The sequence below is a fragment of the Propithecus coquereli genome, unplaced genomic scaffold, assembly GCF_000956105.1.
Source record: "Propithecus coquereli isolate 6110/MARCELLA unplaced genomic scaffold, Pcoq_1.0 Scaffold104, whole genome shotgun sequence".
In the NCBI taxonomy this organism is placed as follows: Eukaryota; Metazoa; Chordata; class Mammalia; order Primates; family Indriidae; genus Propithecus; species Propithecus coquereli.
Window position 1 is genome coordinate 9,563,852 of NW_012134303.1, and position 19,224 is coordinate 9,583,075.

Genomic DNA, 19,224 nt, shown 5'->3' on the forward strand with positions numbered 1-19,224 from the left:
AGATCCACAGTATGTTATCTGTTTTAGAATTTTAGAATTTAGAATTTAATTTTTTTTCAGATTTTAGAAAGGTAACATGGAGTTTATACTGTTTATTACGTAATGTCTACAGTGGTTCCTGGGGAAATATTCCATAATTAAGACATTAACATTCCTGCAGAAAAAAAAAAATGTCTGATTATTCATACCAAAAGGGATGAAGACTAAGTTCATGTCAATTCAGGTCAAGTGTTGCTGCCAAATGAGTTCTGGCACCAAATTCATGAAAAAAAGTTTCTTTCATTTTATAGAACCTTTTGATTTCAGAATTGAGATAAAAGATTGTAGACCTCTACCAAACTCTTCTTTTGATTGGAAGGGTGTGATTATAGCTTTTCCTTCCCTGTCCCTGCCTTCTTCCCTTTCCCTCCACTCTCAGAAATTCCAGAATCTCTGCTGAGGTCTCCTATTTCTTTACAGAATTATGTATTCCAGGTGGCACAACATTTAATTTTCCTAATTATATAGCACTGGTGAAACACTTGCTAAAATTATAAGCATTAGTCCAAATGCAAATCATATAATAGCACTGTTGTCAATGGCAATTGCTTAATCCCTCAAAGAAAATCTACCTTGCCTTATCATTTTGGAAATTGCTCTCCTTTTAAAGGTCAGTGGCCTTCTATTGGATTGCCCTAGAGGATTCTGGGGCAAATCCTGCCAGTCTGGAGGAGTTCCAGACCACACCCTTGAAGAGACAAAGCAGAGACATAGCTGGAACCTCAAATACACAGACTTGGGGGATCAGACTTGTGAGCTTGGATCAGGTCTGACACAAAACTATATAGATTTAATCTTTTATTTAATAGGTATGTGTTTCAACTGAAAAAAACATACAAAAAATGGGGTTAGTAAATTACTACAGGCCATTTTAGTGTTTGTGTTCAGTTTGACTCAAAGCCATGGTTAACAGTTTCCCTGAACATAAAGGTATTCCACTATGGAGTTCCCTGAGTCCCCATTTGGAGAAGGGCCTGCAGTACCCTATTGCTTATAAGAGAGATTTGTGACCTAACACGGCTTTAATTTCAAGCTGTTCTGCATAATCTTTTGGAGGAGGGGCTTTGACCTAGGCTCATGCAACCACCCAGAGCAGTTGTACTTTTCACTCTTGAGCTCTAGACCTTCGATGGAATGCTGTGGCCACAAAAGGTAAACTGAGACATAAGTAACCCTCAAGAGGTGATCAGAAGGACAAACTGTTTGGACTTGTCTAGAGACCTACGTGTGAGCTTAGCTCTGCCACCATCCAGATCTACAAGCTTGGGCAAGTCACTCCTTCTCTCTGGGCCTCAGTTTCTTTATCTGTACAATGAAGGGATTGGGCTCCTCACACATTACCACAGAAATAAAATGTGGTATACGTACACCATGGAGTTCTACTCAGCCACAAAAAACAATGGTGATCTAGCACCTCTTGTATTATCCTGAATAGAGCTGGAACCCATTCTACTAAGTGAAGTATCCCAAGAATGAGAAAACAAGCACCACATGTACTCATCATCAAATTGGTATTAACTGATCAACACTTAAGTGCACATATAGTAGTAACATTCATCAGGTGTCGGGCAGATGGGAGGGGGGAGGAGGTGATGGGTATATTCACACCTAATGGGTGCGGTGCGCACCGTCTGGGGGATGGACACACTTGTGTCTCTGACTCAGGTGGAGCAAAGGCAGTATATGTAACCTAAACATGTGTACCCCCATAATATGCTGAAATAAAAAAAAATTAAAGAAAGAAATTCTGATTCAAGAGGGTTAGCAGGAGACCCAGGGATTGAATTTGTTACAGGCACTTCAAATGATATTGAGGTAAGAGGTCTTCAGATTTTACCTTGTGAATATCGTGTGACTGACCACACAGAGCTCCAACATTTGTTAGAGATTCTCAGGAGTTTAACATGAAGATTCCTGGGCCTCATCACTGGAGAGCATGATTCAGTGGGTCTGGGTGGAGGAGTCTCTATAATCTGCATTTTAATCAAGCTCTGCAGAGGATGCCGATATGGAAGTTTTCCTGATAACACTTTAGAGAAAATCTAGGTTGAATACTCTCAAAAGATCCTTTCTGTTTCAGCATTATCTGCGTTCTTGAAAGCAGAAAATATTTGGCTCAAACAACAGCTCCTGAAGTGCATGGTATGTGGATTACTTCCTTCCAAGGCTCTGTCTGAGGCTCCACAGGCCCCTCTAAACAGTGGGCCGGTGGTGTCCTGGCTCAGGCACATGACATGTAGTTGGCTTGAAGGCAAGAGAGAGGGTAGCAATTGAGCTGACTCTGCTCTCAGAGCTCTGTCGTTCCTTCAGGAAGGTATACAATGCTCTGCTCTTCTCTGCCTGGGAATGAGGTAGAAAAGCCATTCTTCTAGCCCCATCAAAACTAGAGCAGCCCAGCTGTGGTCCATTTGGCCATTGCTCTGTCTCAGACCTCAGAACTTCCTTTAAGTTTCAATCTTCCTTCTGGCTCAGATGGACCCATGGCCTACTTGTTTATGAAGTTAAGAGTGTCCATCAATACATGAGTGGATTAATAAGATGTGGTATATGTATACCATGGAGTACTATTCAGCTTTAAGAAACAATGGTGATATAGCACCTCTTGTATACTCCTGGATAGAGCTGGAACACATTCTACTAAGTGAAGTATCCCAAGAATGGAAAGACAAGCACCACATGTACTCACCATCAAATTGGCATTAACTGATCAACACATAAGTGCACATATAAGAATAACATCTATTGGATGTTGGGCAGGGGGGACGGGGGAGTGGGGAGGGGGAGGAGGGAGGAGGGGACGGGTATATGCATACACAAAGAGTGCAATGCGCACCACCCAAAGGATGGACATATTTGAAACTCAGACTTAAGGGGGGCGGGGGGGCAAGGGCAACATACATAACCTAAACATCTGTACCCCCATAATATGCTGAAATAAAAAAAAAAAAAAAAAAGAGTGTCATGAACACTATCTACAAGTTCCCTGTCATGGTTGTCTAGTTTTCCTTTCAGATATGCCTAACTCTGTTAAGGAGCCACACTTGCTCCTTCAGCCTTCCTGCCCCCCTGGGCTTCACCATCGAAATGTAGAGAGATTGAAATCTCAAAAAACTCACTTTAATATATTATTTTATTCCATATTGAGTGTAATTTTTCCAGGTCAGAAAACCAATACACTGAGATATTAAGTCAAGTCAAGAAACAAGGGGGAAGCTTGATACATGAAGAACTGTCTCTATAGGAGTTTCACTTGGAATACTTGTTCTCAGAGACAATGAAGAAGTTATCTAAGGAGGCACTTGGGAGAGTGGGGATGGAGATGGGATGAGTGTCTTCATGAAGTAAGTTATAAGTTCTATATAATTGGAGGATAAGCAGAGCTAGGACTACTGCCTGGTGGGGAGTTAGAGTAGGGGACTCCAAGAATCAGAGAAGAGGGAGGCATCAAAAAGAGGAATTGGTCCTTTCAAATCCATAGATTCTATAATTTGCCCAAGCACACAGCTGAAAAGTGGGTGAGGAACTAGCTGTTAGTTATGTGTAATCTGGAATCTGACTCTCAGATCCACAGCCATCCTGAACCTTACCCATCATGTTCATCTACCTCCAGTCCCCATTCCTGGAAGAGACTCAGTGGCTAAGATACAACAGGGCTTGTTTATCAATTTGAGGGCTTAGTTTGGTTTTTCTGTCCGTTCCCAATGCTCCCATCGTTTCAAACAGTACATGCTGTTTCAAGTAAACAATTAGGGGAAGAGTGGGAAAATTCTGATTTGAAGATCCCAAATAGTCTTAAAATGAGCCCTTTAAATTTGAAAGATCTTCTCTTCCATTCGTGCTCCTTGCTGTCTCTTTCATTTTTAATTCATTAAGTGCAATTCACTTAGTGCTGAACACCATTTGCAACTGATGAGCTGACAGAGCCTAGCCCACTTAGATTCAAACTTTTCGGCATTCCCAGGTCCCTGGGGTGTGCAGGAAACCTGTGGCCCTGCTCAAAGTGGAGAAAGCTTAATATAAGCAACTTAGTATGTATCATGTTTTTCGATTACAAGAAGCTCACTAACAGCCTCAGATTAAAGTTCCAAATTTACAGATGAAGAATTTGAAGCTCAGGAAATGGAAAATTATTTGAGTCATGTTTATGACTCTCTGTTCTAAGATCCAATTCCCAAACCTTTCTCAGTGAGCCTTTCTCTCCTAAGTCTTGACTATGAGTCAACGAGCAATACAGGGATTATAGAGTATGGTGCAAAAGCAACCATATAATGTGATTTAGTAATCAGTAACAACCCACACACATACAGAGCATTTTATGTGATCTGAGTATTTTCCTACTGTTCCGTTTGTACTTTCGATAAAATGTGAAATAGCCAAAGCATTCAACACTCCCTACAGCAGATAAAGAAAGAGTTGTCTAAGGACATATAATTATTTAGTATTAGAATTGGGATTAGAATCCTCTACACTTGCTCCTAACACCTCTATATCCTTGAAGTAGTTTGAAACAGTAGGAAAAAAATCATGGGCTTTGGTATTAGATGGATGTTGGATTAAAATCCCAGTCTGGAATCAAAGCCCAACCTGTGAGACCTTGGGCAAGTTACCTCTCTGAGCCTCAGTTTTCACATCTGTAAAATCTGCATTGAAAAAAACTATACATACATATATACATACATACATACACATATATATACACATATATACATATGTATACATATAGTACATATATACATATATGTACTATACATACATATATATATATATATGTATAGGTTTTTTTTACATAGAGTTGAGATAATATATGTAAAGTTCCTGGTATTCAGCAAACATCAACAATAGAAGCCACTAATAGCATCATATTATCTGAAGACACTGGAAGGTTGCCTACCAAACATCTTTGTCACTAGTCCCAGTTTCTATCTAGGGATTCATGTTGTTCTGGAGAAGGTGACTCTACCCAAGTCTTGCATGGAGCAAGTGGCTTACACTAAGTCACTTAGTATATTTTCTGACCTAGTGTTTCTTCTTTGCAACACTCATATCACTTAAAATTAATTATTATATGACTGTTTTCCCTATTAGACTGTGAGCTACATCAATATGGGAATTATTCAATTTCATTTCTGTATTCTCAGGGTCTAGCACACTTCCTTATATAGAGAGGTGCTCAGTAATTCTTTCTTGAATTTATAAGATCTGTCCATGGCAGCCATCATTAGCACTAGATATTAGCAGAGGTGGTTTTACTGTTCCCCATTCCCTATATATCTGTTCTTTTATTATTCCCTGATGTAAGTGGAAAACTCAGCCCTGCTCTAGTGTATCTCATCATGTTTTCATATTACAGATGCCTGAGTTAACCATATAGAAACATAGAAAAAGAGTGGTGGCAGTGGGAACAATGTTTAGAAGGCAGATGTCCCAATGACCTTATCCAGAGCAGTGACAGGAAGTAGCCTTGGAAACCCATGAGAATGTGTTTTGCTTGGATGAATGGGCCATTTAGTTTGTGGCTACTCTCCTCTTAGAAGAATTTCAGATTGGCCCAGGCCCTAGGTTAAGATTATCTAGCAGACATGGCAAGAAAACAAATGCAAAATAATCCAGACAAGAGTTGTTTAAAGATATGGTATTTTCAACTACCTTTAGTGAAGACAGGAGAATTATTTACCTTTTATGTGTTACATCTCATGCATAATTGGGCCACAAGCTTGAGCAGTGGAGCAAATTCTGGGGCCTGTGAAAAGATAAGGTGGGAATGGATGGGTCTCTTTAGCAGCCCAAGCAGCAGCAGCTGAAGCAACCTTAGTTCTGTGCCCTTACAGTTACAGCTGTCCCTTTTCATTGGCTGATGTTCTTCAGTGTCCTGATATCGGAACATATAGAGCTTTGGGCTCTGCCAGTTGCTAGCTGTGTAATCTCAGGCCAGTTAATCTCTTCAAGCTTCATTTTCTTTATCCATAAAATGGGGCCATAAATATCCATCACAGAAGGTTGTTTGTTCATTTATATAATAAATCTTTATTGAATATCTATATTGTGCCAGCCACTGTGTTGGGCACTGGGAAACAATAATGAGCTCTCATCAAGCATAGACATTCTGGAATTACTGACGTAACATATGCAAGCTGCTTATCTCAGCACCTGGCTCATAAGAGCCATTTAATAAATGATAGCTGTCATTTTAATAGTCCTAAATATAAGGATGTGCTGATTATGAGCCTAGGCTCTGGAGTCAGATCTGGATTTCAATTCTATTTAATAGTTTAGAATATTAGCTTCATGTATTCGCCATGAGAACTTGGGCAAGTTTTTTTAACCTCAAATACCTCAATTTCCTGACCTACAAAATAACTAATAATGATCATAACTTTTTTTTATAAGCTTGGGAGGATCAAATAAGAGTGGATGTGAAATTTCCAGCAAGTCTTTTCTCCTCTAAGGGCTAACAACTAAGGATTGAAACAGATTCAGCTGGATCAAAAATAAAAAGCCTTTCAAGGAAAGTGTCTCCCGAACTGCTTGAAACTTGTCTAGAGCAAAAAGGAAAGTAAATGGACAAACTATTGTTAGAAGAGCCAATAACTCTGATGACACTCTAAGTACAGATTTTGCAGGGAAAGACACTTTATGGGTGACAAGCAAACAGCTCCCTTCTTCACATCCATCACAGGTGAGAAAACACTGTCACTATACTTACGGCCTTTGCTTATAAGCCTCAAAGTGCTCCCTTTGCAAAGCCCTTCTCTCTTGAGTCCCAGATTTCAGCAAGGCCATGTCTACATCTCTTATCCGCTAATAGGTCGTATTTCCAATTAGGCTTAGCTCTTTCCACCTTCTTGTGTTTCTGTGTCTTTGATGACCTCTGTCTTCAGGATGCTGCTGTCATTGGCACTTGGAGGGCCAAAAGTATAGCTGGGGCTTCAATGGGACATGACTATCTGTGTAGAAAGCTGGCTTAAAAAAATCTGCTTTATTGGGGGTATAATTTACATAAAATAAAATTCATCCATTTGAAATGTACAGTTAATGAGTTTTGACAAATGAATACATCTGAGTAACCACTACCACATTCTAGATATAGAATAATTCCACCGCCCCCAAAATTTCATCATGTTCCTTTGTAGTCAGTTTCCCCATAACCAGTCCCAGGTAATCATTACTCTACTTTCTATTAATATAGGATTTGCCTTTTCTAGGAGTCTCGTATAAAAGAAATCATACAATATATGGTCATTTATGTGTGGCTTCTTTTACTTAGAATAATTTTTTTGAGGTTCATCAATATCGTGGCATGTCTCGGTACTTTATTTCTGTTTATTGCCAAAAATATTGTTATATGGACATACCACATCTTGTTTCACTTGTTGATGGACATTTGTGTTATTTCCAGTTTGAGGTCATTACAAATAAAGTTGCATTTGTGTACAATCTGTATGCTTATATACATTTTCTTTTTCCCCAAGCTTTATTGAGATATGATTGACAAATATAATTGTATATATTTAAGGTATACAACATGATGTTTCTATATACATATACATTGTGAAATGAGTACCACAATCATTTCTCTTGGATGAAATACCTAGGAGTGGGTCATGTGATAAGTCTATGTTTAACTTTATAAGATGCTTCAAACTGTTTCCCAAAAGTGGCTGTACCATTTTGCATTCCTCACCAGCAGGGTATTAGTGTTGCAATCATATACCCTTGCCAACACTTGGCATTTTCAGTCTTTTAAAATTTATTTGTATGTGTTTTTACAAATGCTCCTGCAGGGCCATGAGCCGTTTGCTCTTTCCCCTATTGGCTGCTCACAATCGTCTCTACACCCATGTCATTTGAGAGCTATTATAAGAAATGAGAGGAAAAGTTTTATTGGTGGTAGGGATCAGGAAAGCTGCCTTTATACATTCAGAGAAACTTCATGGGGGCTGGGAAAAAGGCAACCTAATTATACAAAGAACAAATATCAATAGTATGAAAGCTGCAAGGAAGCAGATTTGATAATCCTACAATATAGAACTTTCTACAGTTTAGAACTAACAACCATTAAAAAAGGAGCTGCCTATCAGTGGAGGTATTCAAGTAGAGACCGGATGGACACTTCATGGGGATGTTTTGAAGCACATTGATGCACCAGATAAAGGTTGTATGAATGTCCTCAAATGTTTCTATGAGAGTATGAAGCAGACAATATCAAAAGTTTATGACTTCTGAGTTTTCCTTTCTGTACTCTGCCCTTTCACCTAACTTCTGGCTGACCTCCAATCCCTAATGCTCTAATACCATAAATGGCTGGAAACCAATCCCTACTAAAGTAAGTTGAAGGTTTCCCTTTCCGAGTGTCTGCATTATAGTACATTCCCCAAATAAGAAGCTCCAATGGTAAAATTTCAGGCAAGGCAACAACCGGTGAATAAAATGTTTTGGCTAGAATTTGATGCCTGCAGACACTCACATTAGACATAGCACCTACATCATCATCCAGTCTACCTAATAGCTAATAACGCAGGCCTCGAGGGAAGTCAAAGAAAGAGAAATAAAAACTCCCAAATATGATTTGCAAAGCAGGGCAGCAGATGAGGACTAACAAACTTCTTCTCAGCTTGGTTTTCACATCCGCATAGACCTGACTATCAAAAATTGTCCATCTGCCAACCCTTTTTTGTATCCAACACCCTCTAGCCCTGATATGGTACTGTATGTTTTTAGAATACTGCTTACATCAACTGACAGCTTTTTTTATATACCCATCAGGAGTGATGTATCTTTTATTCATCTTCACACTTTAAGTGTCTGTCAGACTGTCAAGTCTTCCTATCTTCTGTAAGGATGTATCACCGCAAAGGAAACTGGTTGTGACCTGCCAACAGGCCTCAGGGATTCAGTCTACTGGGAGGTCGTGCAGAGCTGTGCTAGAGTAACTTGTCCCTAAGTCATATGATCTCCTTCACAAAAAATAATCTAAGAAAGAAACAGGATGAAGTTGCATCAGGGAAATGTTCATTACACAAGTGAACAAAAAATGGAATCAGTATCTTAGAAATGGCTAAAGCACCAGCCATCAAATGGGTTTGAGTTGACTTTATAGTGGAGGCAGTACATTGGCCTAGGTGCACTCAAATGCGCTTGTCACAGATAGCTGCAGCTGTACAGAGGACACTTGTGTTCCTCTTTCTTCCATCCTTTTTCTTGCCCAAATGGCTTTTAAGCCTTCCCATATGCAAATACTTTTCTGGTGTATTGGCAGATTTTTTTTTTCAAAATCATAGGAGAAGTATCTAGCACGTGGGTAGTATCATATCGACACATGAAGTCCCCTTATTCTAAGTCATTCCAGGAAGATGATTAAGACCCAGAAAGGAAAAGTGATTGACTCTAGTAATTCTTAGAGAAAGAAGTGGAACTCTTAACTTTTTGTCATATCCAACTCCAAACCCCAGAGGAAGGACTGAGAGTTCGTGGTGGAAGTCATGATTTTGAGGAATTCAGGCAGGTGTGGCCACCACTGCAGAGGATAGAGGAATGCTAAAAATCAGCCATTACCCTCACCATGGGCATAGAGTTTTACTGCATTCCAGCTCCCCATACCTAACCTTTGACTAGTGGTATAGGTGAGGATTTAATCTGCTGAAAGCTCTCATGACCTTATCAGTATTGGCTCAAGAATCAGTGGCAGCTGAGGCCTAATGGTGAGGGTCATAAGGAAATGGAGCTATGAGGAACTGGAGAAAGCTGATAGGTTTACTTCCCTGATCTGGGCTCTCTAATGACATTGATTTTTGCCAGAGTTCATTATTTTAAAGCTTACTAGCTAGCTTCCATGATTTCCCAAGTGAATAAACTTTGCTGGGTTTAGGACCCTAGAGGTTAACACTCCCTCTTAAAGGCCTTACCACTTAGTTAAGGGTGAGTGGCATGAAATACAGGCTCTCAATTCCATTTAACTGAATGGCTCCTGGCTCCAATAGCAGATTAATTAGGAAGGAACTTTTGCTAAAAACTCTAGGTAGTTAGTATGACGACCAGCTAATCATGACTTAAAATAAATCTGTACATTGATCTCCTGTAAAATCTCTAGGATCCATGGCCATGACCTAAAATCAACTGTGTTCATGTAGATAAGTAGGATAGGGGAGTTCTGAGGTCCAAGGAGTATTGGGAGGACAGTTGGTTACCCTGGAGGAAGGAATGTGAGTGACTCTGAGCAGGGCAAATCCTAGTGGGTCGGAGTACGAATTCAGTTGGAACTTGTGGTCTCAATGACTACTAGGGAAAAAAAGTAGATTTCAAGGGGGCTTTAGTACCCCCACTGCCACCCATGGACTGGAACTACAAGTCCCAGCCTATGGGAATCCAAGAGCAGGAGTGGGGAAGGGCAATGATGGGAAGAGAGGCATGCTGGGAACTGTAGTAATGTCACTTCTGTGTTCATAGCAGCCAGCTGCCATGTATGAGAATGCTCAAACAGCCCTATGGGGAGGTCCATGTGGTGAGGAATTGAGGCCTCCTACCAATAGCCAGCACCTACTTACCAGCCATGTGAGTGAGACATCTTAGAAGTAGATCCTCTAGCTCCAGTCAAGCCTTTAGATGACTACAGCTACAGCTGATAATTTAACTGCAGCCTCATGAGAGACCCTGAGCTAGGACCACCCAACTAAGCTGCTTCTGAATTCCTTACCCATAGAAACTATATGAGATAACAAATATTTGTTGTTTTACCACCCCCAACAAAAAAGATGAAGAGCATCATTACAAAGACAAAAGTCATCTTCAAAAAATGACAAAAATAGGAACTTAATTGTTGAAGGCCCATGGCCTCTTGTACCAGCTTACAAAGTGGGTACTGAGCCCACCCGCAACAACAATGCTAGAAGAAACCAAACATCTGATTGATATGCATGCCAAAGAAAGGCAACATACAGCAACCTCTACCACCACCACCGCTTACAATTTATTTTGGGCCTAACTCTATACTTCTTTTATGTCTGTAATTTCATGTAATCATGAAACAACTTAATGAAGTCATTCTTATCCTCATTTCACAGATGGAAAAATTGATTTTGAAAGGTTGGGTGGCTTGCCCAACATCCCACAATGAGTAACTTGGCAGGCTGACTCAAAAGTCCTATATTCTTTTTTGTTATTTTTATTTTTTATTATATATTGATGAACTATAGTTGTATATATTTATTGTGTACAAAATGTTATTAGTATTTTTAAATATAATGTGGAACGATTAAATAAGCTAATTAACATATCCATTATCTCAAATATTTAACATTTTTTGTGATGAGAATATTAAAAATTTATTCACTTAGTGATATTGAAATGTACAGAACTCAAATATTAGCTATATTCACCATGCTGTGCAATTAATCTGAAAAAAATTCAAACTCATTCCTCCTGTCTAACTAAGGAAAAGTCCTGTATTTGTAACTAATTATGCCAAACTGCCTGGTAGAGATGATCTGATAACCAATATGCTGGAATTGAGAGAAGCATCAACTTCTTAAGTGGTGGATTCCCTTGAGTTCTTAACTTGTTTCCTCTGCATCTGTACATCCATTGTCTGCCAAATTGTGATTGAGACAGGAAAGCAAACGGAAGCTAATGGCCAAGAAGAAATAAAGTATGTGTGTTTGGATTTAATAAATTTGGAGGATTTTCTGTGGAATTTGCTCATCATCTCCATGTACTGCCATTAATATGTGAAACACACTGTTCCTGTTTTATAGATGGCAAATCCAAAGGATAAAGTATCTGCCATTGAGTCCAAATGGCCTAAATACCAACTCAATGGTTCTCTTTTAATGTGCTACTCTGTGACTGCTGCTGAGGCTCTTGGGTGACTGCTGCCGTTGTCTAGGTGGTGAGGAACTGGCCCAGCCAGTAGTATTAATGTTTAGGGCCTGTTTTGGGTCTAGCAACTAAAGGGACAGACTGAAAGTTATGCTGAATAGGCTTTGGGTTATACTTCTCACATTTGGGTTGCTAGAGATGCCAGTGGAAATTTACTCTGAAAGTTCCATGATGAAAAAAAAAATTCTTCCTCCCCTCACAATTAGAGGAAAAGTGATTTATCAAGGGCTGCCAAAGAATTTTCTGGTTATTCCACATCTCCTATTGATTTGTATAAATACACATGTAGAACAGAACAACAAATCATATTTGCTTCCAGAAATACTGTTCTGTATTCACGAGGAGCCTGGTAATTTTATGAGACCTATTGATTTTTCCTAAAATAACATGATTTAGTCTTGAACTCCTATGCCCACAGCTGAGATGAGGGGCTGGCACTTTCAATTATTGAGAAGATTTGTTTTTTCATTGTGAGGGGGAGGTTGACTTTTTCCCAAATATTTATTCCTTCTCCATCCTATCTGTTCTACTCCATCTTCTCATTTTCTTATTTAACATCCCTAGCTTTGATAGAGAGGGAATGGAACAAAATTCATTAAGAAGAAGAAATCTCTGGTATGGTATTTATAGTAAAATAATATGCAAAAGCATGAAAAGTTTGAACATGCCCATTTGATAAATATCTTCCCAAAAGAGACAAAAGAAAGAATTAAAGTATGTGTGTTTGGATTTAATAACCCAATGAATTATATCTTCAGGCAAAAAAAGAGGCTTAAAGAAATTACAAAAGACTTTTTTTTTATGCCTTTTCAATAGCTCTTAAGATAGTTTCACTTGGCTCATTTTGGATTTTCTTAAGTTTCCTTACACAATTTTCCTTGAGCCTCCTCTCTGGCACCTTCTGAACTTTCTACTTTCCTTTCACCTCCATCTCTCCTACTGAGAACGAGCTCAAAACCAAGGGAAGCCAATTACTGGAGATGTGTCATGAGGGCATGAGGGTTTGTTAGCAATCACTTCTTTCAAATTTGTTTCCTTTACAAAATACATTTTCCTACAATGAAAAAAAATCTCCTCAAAGACAGTAATTCTACTTCATAAAACTCTCAAGGAGATAATGATAGTAACTGCACAAAAGTACCATAAATGACACCTTTTCTTACATAATTAAACAGTAAGTTAAACTATATACACTTGTTAAATAGAAAAAAGTAGAAATTTACTTTTAAGTGTCATACATACTATTAAATGTTACATTAGAATGTATTTCATCATATAATTTTGAATTATATTTTGTCCTAAACTAAATTTTGTTTAAAAAAATAAATAATCACATCAACACTCCAAAAAAGCAGAACTGTCTCCTTGAGAAAAAAACTGAACAAATGCATACACAGCTGACATTCTATCTGAGTATGTTCTGAAGAAGAGCTCCAACATTTGCAAGGGATCGTAAGTATAGAAGGATGCTTGGTAGTGTTGGTGGTGAGGTGGTGGACTAATATTAGTGTAGCTTTACCCAGGGACCCACTAAGCTGGTGCAGAAGAGATCCATGGTAATTCTGGAGTGCCCAGAAGACAACAATAATTTTGTTTCTAAAATTCCAAGCTTTATAACTACACATGAGCATATCATATTTAAACTTCAGAAAATCAGAGATAAAGAAAAAATTTTGAAAGAAGCAAGAGGTAAAAAAAAAATACCTTATCTATAGAATAGCAAAGATAAGAATTACATCAGGCTTCTCCTCAGAAACCATATTAGCAAAAAGAGAGTGAAGTAAAATATTTAAAGTATTGAGAGAAAAAAACCTAAAAACCTAATGCTCAGTCCACTGAAAGTATTTTTCTTAAATGAAGGAGAAATAAAGACTTGGTCAGACAAACAAAAATTGAGGGAATTTATTCCCAGCAGACTTGCCTTGCAAGAAATGCTAAAAGAAGTTGTTTAGAGAAAAAGAAAATAGTATCGGTCAGAAATTTAGCTCTACATAAAGTGAGGAAGAGTATCAGAGAAGGAATAAGTGAAAGTGAAATAAAAACTTTTATTTTTTCACTTAATTGACCTAATGGATAACAATTTGATCAAAATAATAATAGCAACAATGTATTTGATTATGTACACTTATGTATATATACTTGCCTATATATACTTATGTATAAATGAAATGAATGACAACAATGATACTAAGGACAGGAGAAAGGAATCAGAAATATTTTATTATCATAAGGAACTTGCACTATCCATGAAGCAGTATAGTTTTATTTGAAAGTGAACTTGGATTAGTTACAAACATACGTTGTAAACACTAGGGCAACTGCAAAGAAAGTAAAAAAAGAGAGAAAGAAACATAATTAATGTGCTAAGGAGAGAAGAAGGAGTTATGAAATGTTTAGGCAACAAGTAGAAAATAACAAATATGATAGATATTAATCCAACTATATCAATAATCACCTTAAGCATCAATGGTCTAAATACATCAATTAAAAGCTAGAGATTATCATAGTGGAATAAAAAAAAAGACCAAACAATATGTTGCCTACAAAAAAAACCCACTTTAAATATAAAGACACATTTAGATTAAAAGTAAAGGGATGAAGAAAGATATAACATGCTAACAGTAATTTAAAACATAGGAGTAGCTACATTAATTTTAGGCAGAGCAGACTTCAGAGCAAGGAAAGTTATCAGGGATAAAGAGGGGCATTACATAAAGACAAAGGGGCGATGCTATGAGAAGACATGGCAATCTTTAGTGTGTATGTGCCTAACAACAGAGTGTTAAAATACCCAAGGCAAAAACTGATAGAATTGCAAGAAAAAAATAAATGAATCGACTATTGTAGTTCGAGACTTTAACACTCCTATCAGAAATAGATATGGTAGGTGGAAAATTAGCAAGGACATAGTTAAAGTCAACAGCATCATCAATCAACTGAATATAATTAGCATTTATAAACCACTTCACCCAACAACAGCAGGATCCACGTTTTTCTCGAGATCACACAGAACATTCAACAAGGTAGACCACATTCTGTGCCATAAAACACCCCTTAACAAGTTTAAAATAATAGAAATTATCTGATGTCTGTTTTCAGACCACAATAAAATTAAATCAGAGATAAATAACAGAAAGATAGCTGGAAAATCTCAAATACTTAGATATTAAACAACTCGCTTTTAAATAACACATGGGTTAAAGAAGAAATCTCAAGAGCAATTTTAAAATATTTTGAACTAAATAAAGATGAAAATATACCTTATCAAAATTTGTGGGTTGCAGCAAAAGCAGTGCTTAAAGGGAAATTTATAGCATTGAATGCATATACTAAAAAAGAGAAAAGATCTAAAATCATTAATCTAAGCTTCCACCTTAGGAAACTAGAAAAAGAAAAGCAAATTAAATCCAAAGTCAATAGAAGAACACAAATAATAAACAATTAGAGCAAAAATCAATACAAGTGAAAATAGAAAATCAACAGAGAAAATCAACAAAATGAAACCAAAAACTGGTTCGTTGAAAAGATCAGTAAAATAGATAAGCTTGTAGCCAGGTTATCTAAGAACAAAGAAAGAGGACACAAATTACTAATATAAGAAATTAAAGATGGGACATACTACAGATCCCAAGGACATTAAAAGGATAATAAAGAAATATTATGAACAACTCTATGTCCACAAATTTAATAACCTAGATGAAATGGAGCAATTCCTTGAAAGACACAATCTGCCAGAACTCACACAAGAAGAAATAGACAATCTGAGTAGGTCTATATCTATTAAAGAAATTGAATAAATAAGTAATAACCTCCAAAACAGAAAGTACTAGGCAGAGATGGGTTTACTAGTGAATTCTATGAAAAATTAAAGATAGAAAAATCATACCAATTCCCTGCAGTCTCTTCCAGAAGACAGAAGCAGGGGGAATAGTTCTTAACTCATTAAATGAGGCCAGTATTACCCCAACACCAAAATCAGAAAAAGTCATTACAAGAGAATTTCAGACCAATATCTCTTATGAACATAAATGCAAAAATCCTTGACAGAATATTAGTGAGTCAAATCCAACAATGTAAAAAATAATTATGCATGACTAAGCGTGATTTATGTCAGGTATGCAAAGCCGGTTCAACATTCAAAAATCAATTAATGTAACCCATCACATCAATAGGCTAATGAAGAAAGAAACCACATCATACCAATAAGATGCAGAAAAAGCATTTGACAAAATCTAACACTCATTCTTGATAAAATTGCTCAGCAAACTAGGAATAGACAGAAATTTCTCAATTTGATAAAGAACATCTTGATCTACAGCTTTATCTACAGCTAACATCATAGTTAATGGTGAGACACTCAAAGCTTTCCTGTTAAGATCAGGAACAAGGCAAGAATGTTCCATCTCCTCACTGCTTTTGAACATTGTACTGGAAACCCTAGCTAATGCGTAAGAATATATACAGATAGAGAAGGAAAAATAAAACTCTTATTTTTGCAGATAGTATGATCATCTATGTAGAAAATCTGAAATAATTGGCTGAAAACTTCCTGGGACTAATAAACGGTCATAGCAAGGTTGCAGGATACAAGGTTAACATATAAAATTGAATTCTTTTCCTATATACCAGCAATTAACATGTAGAATTTGAAATTAAAAAGAAATTTCCATTTACATTAACCCCCCCAGTGAAATATTTAGGTATAAATCTTACCAAATATGTACAAGATCCATATGAGAAATACTACAAAACTCCAGTGAAATATATCAATGGAGAACTAAATAAATGGAGAGATATTTCACATTCATGGATAGAAAGACTCAGTATTGTCAAGATGTCAGTTCTTTCCAACTTGATCTGTAGATTTAACATAATCCCAAATTAAAAACCACAACAAGTTATTTTGTGGCTATCAAAAAACTGATTCTAAAGTTTATATGGAGAAGAACAAAGCCAGAGGACTAGCACTACCTGACTTCAAAACATACTATAAAGCTGCAATAATCAAGACAGTATGGTATTGGTGAAAGAATAAACAAATAAATCAATAGAACAGAAATAGAGATCCCAGAAATAGACTTACATAAATATAGTCAACTAATCTTCGATAAAGGAGCAAAGGCAATACAATGGAGCAAAGATGGTCTTTTCAACAAATGGTACTGGAACAACTAAACAGCCACCTGGAAAAAAATGAAACTAGACACAGATCTTATACCCTGAACAAAAATTAACTCGAAATGTATCATAGACCTAAATTTAAAACGTAAAACACTACAACACCTAGAAGACAACATAGGAGAAAATCTAGATGACCTCACGTATGACGATGATTTTTTAGATACAACATCAAAGGCACAGTCCATGAAAGAAATAATTGATAAGCTGGACTACATTATAATTTAAAACTTCTGCTCTGTGAAAGGCAATGTTAGGAGAATGGGAAGATAAGGTAAAGACTGGGAGAAAATATTTGTAAAAGACACATCAGATAAAGGACAGTTATCCAAAATATACAAAGAATCTTTAAAACTCAACAATAAAAAAAATGAAAAACCAGATTTTAAAATGAGCAAAATACTTGAACAGATATCTTACCAAAGAAGATATATAGATAGAAGTAAGCATATGAAAAGGTGTTCAACATCATACATCATTAGGAAATTGCAAATTAAAACAACAGGATATTACTATATACCTATCAGAATGGCCAAAATCCAGAACGTTGACAACACCAAATTCTGGCCAGCATATGGAGCAATGGGAACACTCATTCATTGCAAGTGGGAATGAAAAATGGTACGGCCACTTTGGAAGATAGTTTGGCAGTTTCTCATAAAACTAAACATTTTCTTATCATGATGATAAGATACACAATTGCACCTGTGGTATTTACCTAAAGAAGCTGACAACTTATGTCCACACAAAAACTTGCACATGGATGTTTATCGCAGCTTTATTCATAATTGCCAAAACTTAGAAGTAACCAAGATGTCCTTTAGTAGATGACTGGATTAAAAAACTGTGGTACATCCCGATAATGTAATAATACTCGGCACTCAAAAGAAATGAACTATCAGGCCCTGAAAAGACATGAAGGAAACTTAAATGCATATTACTACTAAGTGACAGAAGCCAATCTGAAAAGGCTACATACATATTGTATGTTTCCAACCATATGACATTCTGGAGAAGGTGAAACTACAGAGATAATGAAAATGTTAGTGGTTGTCAGGGGATAGAGGGGAGGGAGGGATGAATAGGCAGAGCACAGCGAGTTTTTAGAGCAGTGAAACTATTCTGTACAATAGCACAATGATGGATATATGTCATACATTTGTCAAAACTCATAGAATGTACAACAGCAAGAGTGAATCCTAATGTCAACTATAGACTTTCAGTCATAATGGTGTGTCAATGTATATTCATCAATTGTAACAAATGTACTACTCTGGCATGGGATATTAGTAGTGGTGGAGGTTGTGTGTGTGATGAGGGTGGGAAGGGAGTATATGGGAAGTCTCCATACTTTCTGCTGAATTTTATTATTAGCCTAAAACTGCTCTAAAAAGTAAAATGTATTAATTTAAAAAACAACTTTGAAAAAAAATTAAATTCCCAGCTTTACTTTTTGTCTATCTCCCCCATACAAAAGAAAACCAAGGCAATTTCCTAGGTAGACATTATGACATTAGTGCTTTTAACCTACTTCTCACATGGGGCCATTTTATTAAATTGCTATCCAGCCAGCTTTGGATCGGTTGTAATCTTAGCAAAATGATACACATGAAAGATCCATGTCCTGGGCACTAATCCAAAAAGGTCATTAACTGCAAACCCAGATATATCAGTTGCCAAAAGATTTATTTTCAACCTCCTCACACAATGATAATCAACCTGTATATTTTCAATGAGTGTTTTGCAACGCCTGTGAACTTTTCTATAAGTCAAAGTCCAAAAGATTAATTAGCTTGTGTTTAGCTAGACCAAAGAGAATCTGTAAATGAAAATTCTGTCAAAGCCAAAGCTCCCCAAAGATATTAACAAAGACTGTGTTTACTGCCTTGTAAATAGTATATTTATTAAAGATTTTTCATGAACACCCTTCACAGCATGTCCTGGGGTCGTTATATCTATATTTGAACTAATTTATGTTCTTTCATTAATATTAAACCTAGAAGTATTAAGTTCCAGCTGGAATGAACTCTCCTTTTGGATTTACATGGTTGATTCTCATCAATCCATGAGAGGAGTTTGCAAAATCATCCCAGGCATTACGTGCATGAACTAAAGTCTGGTTTCAGCAACGGAAAG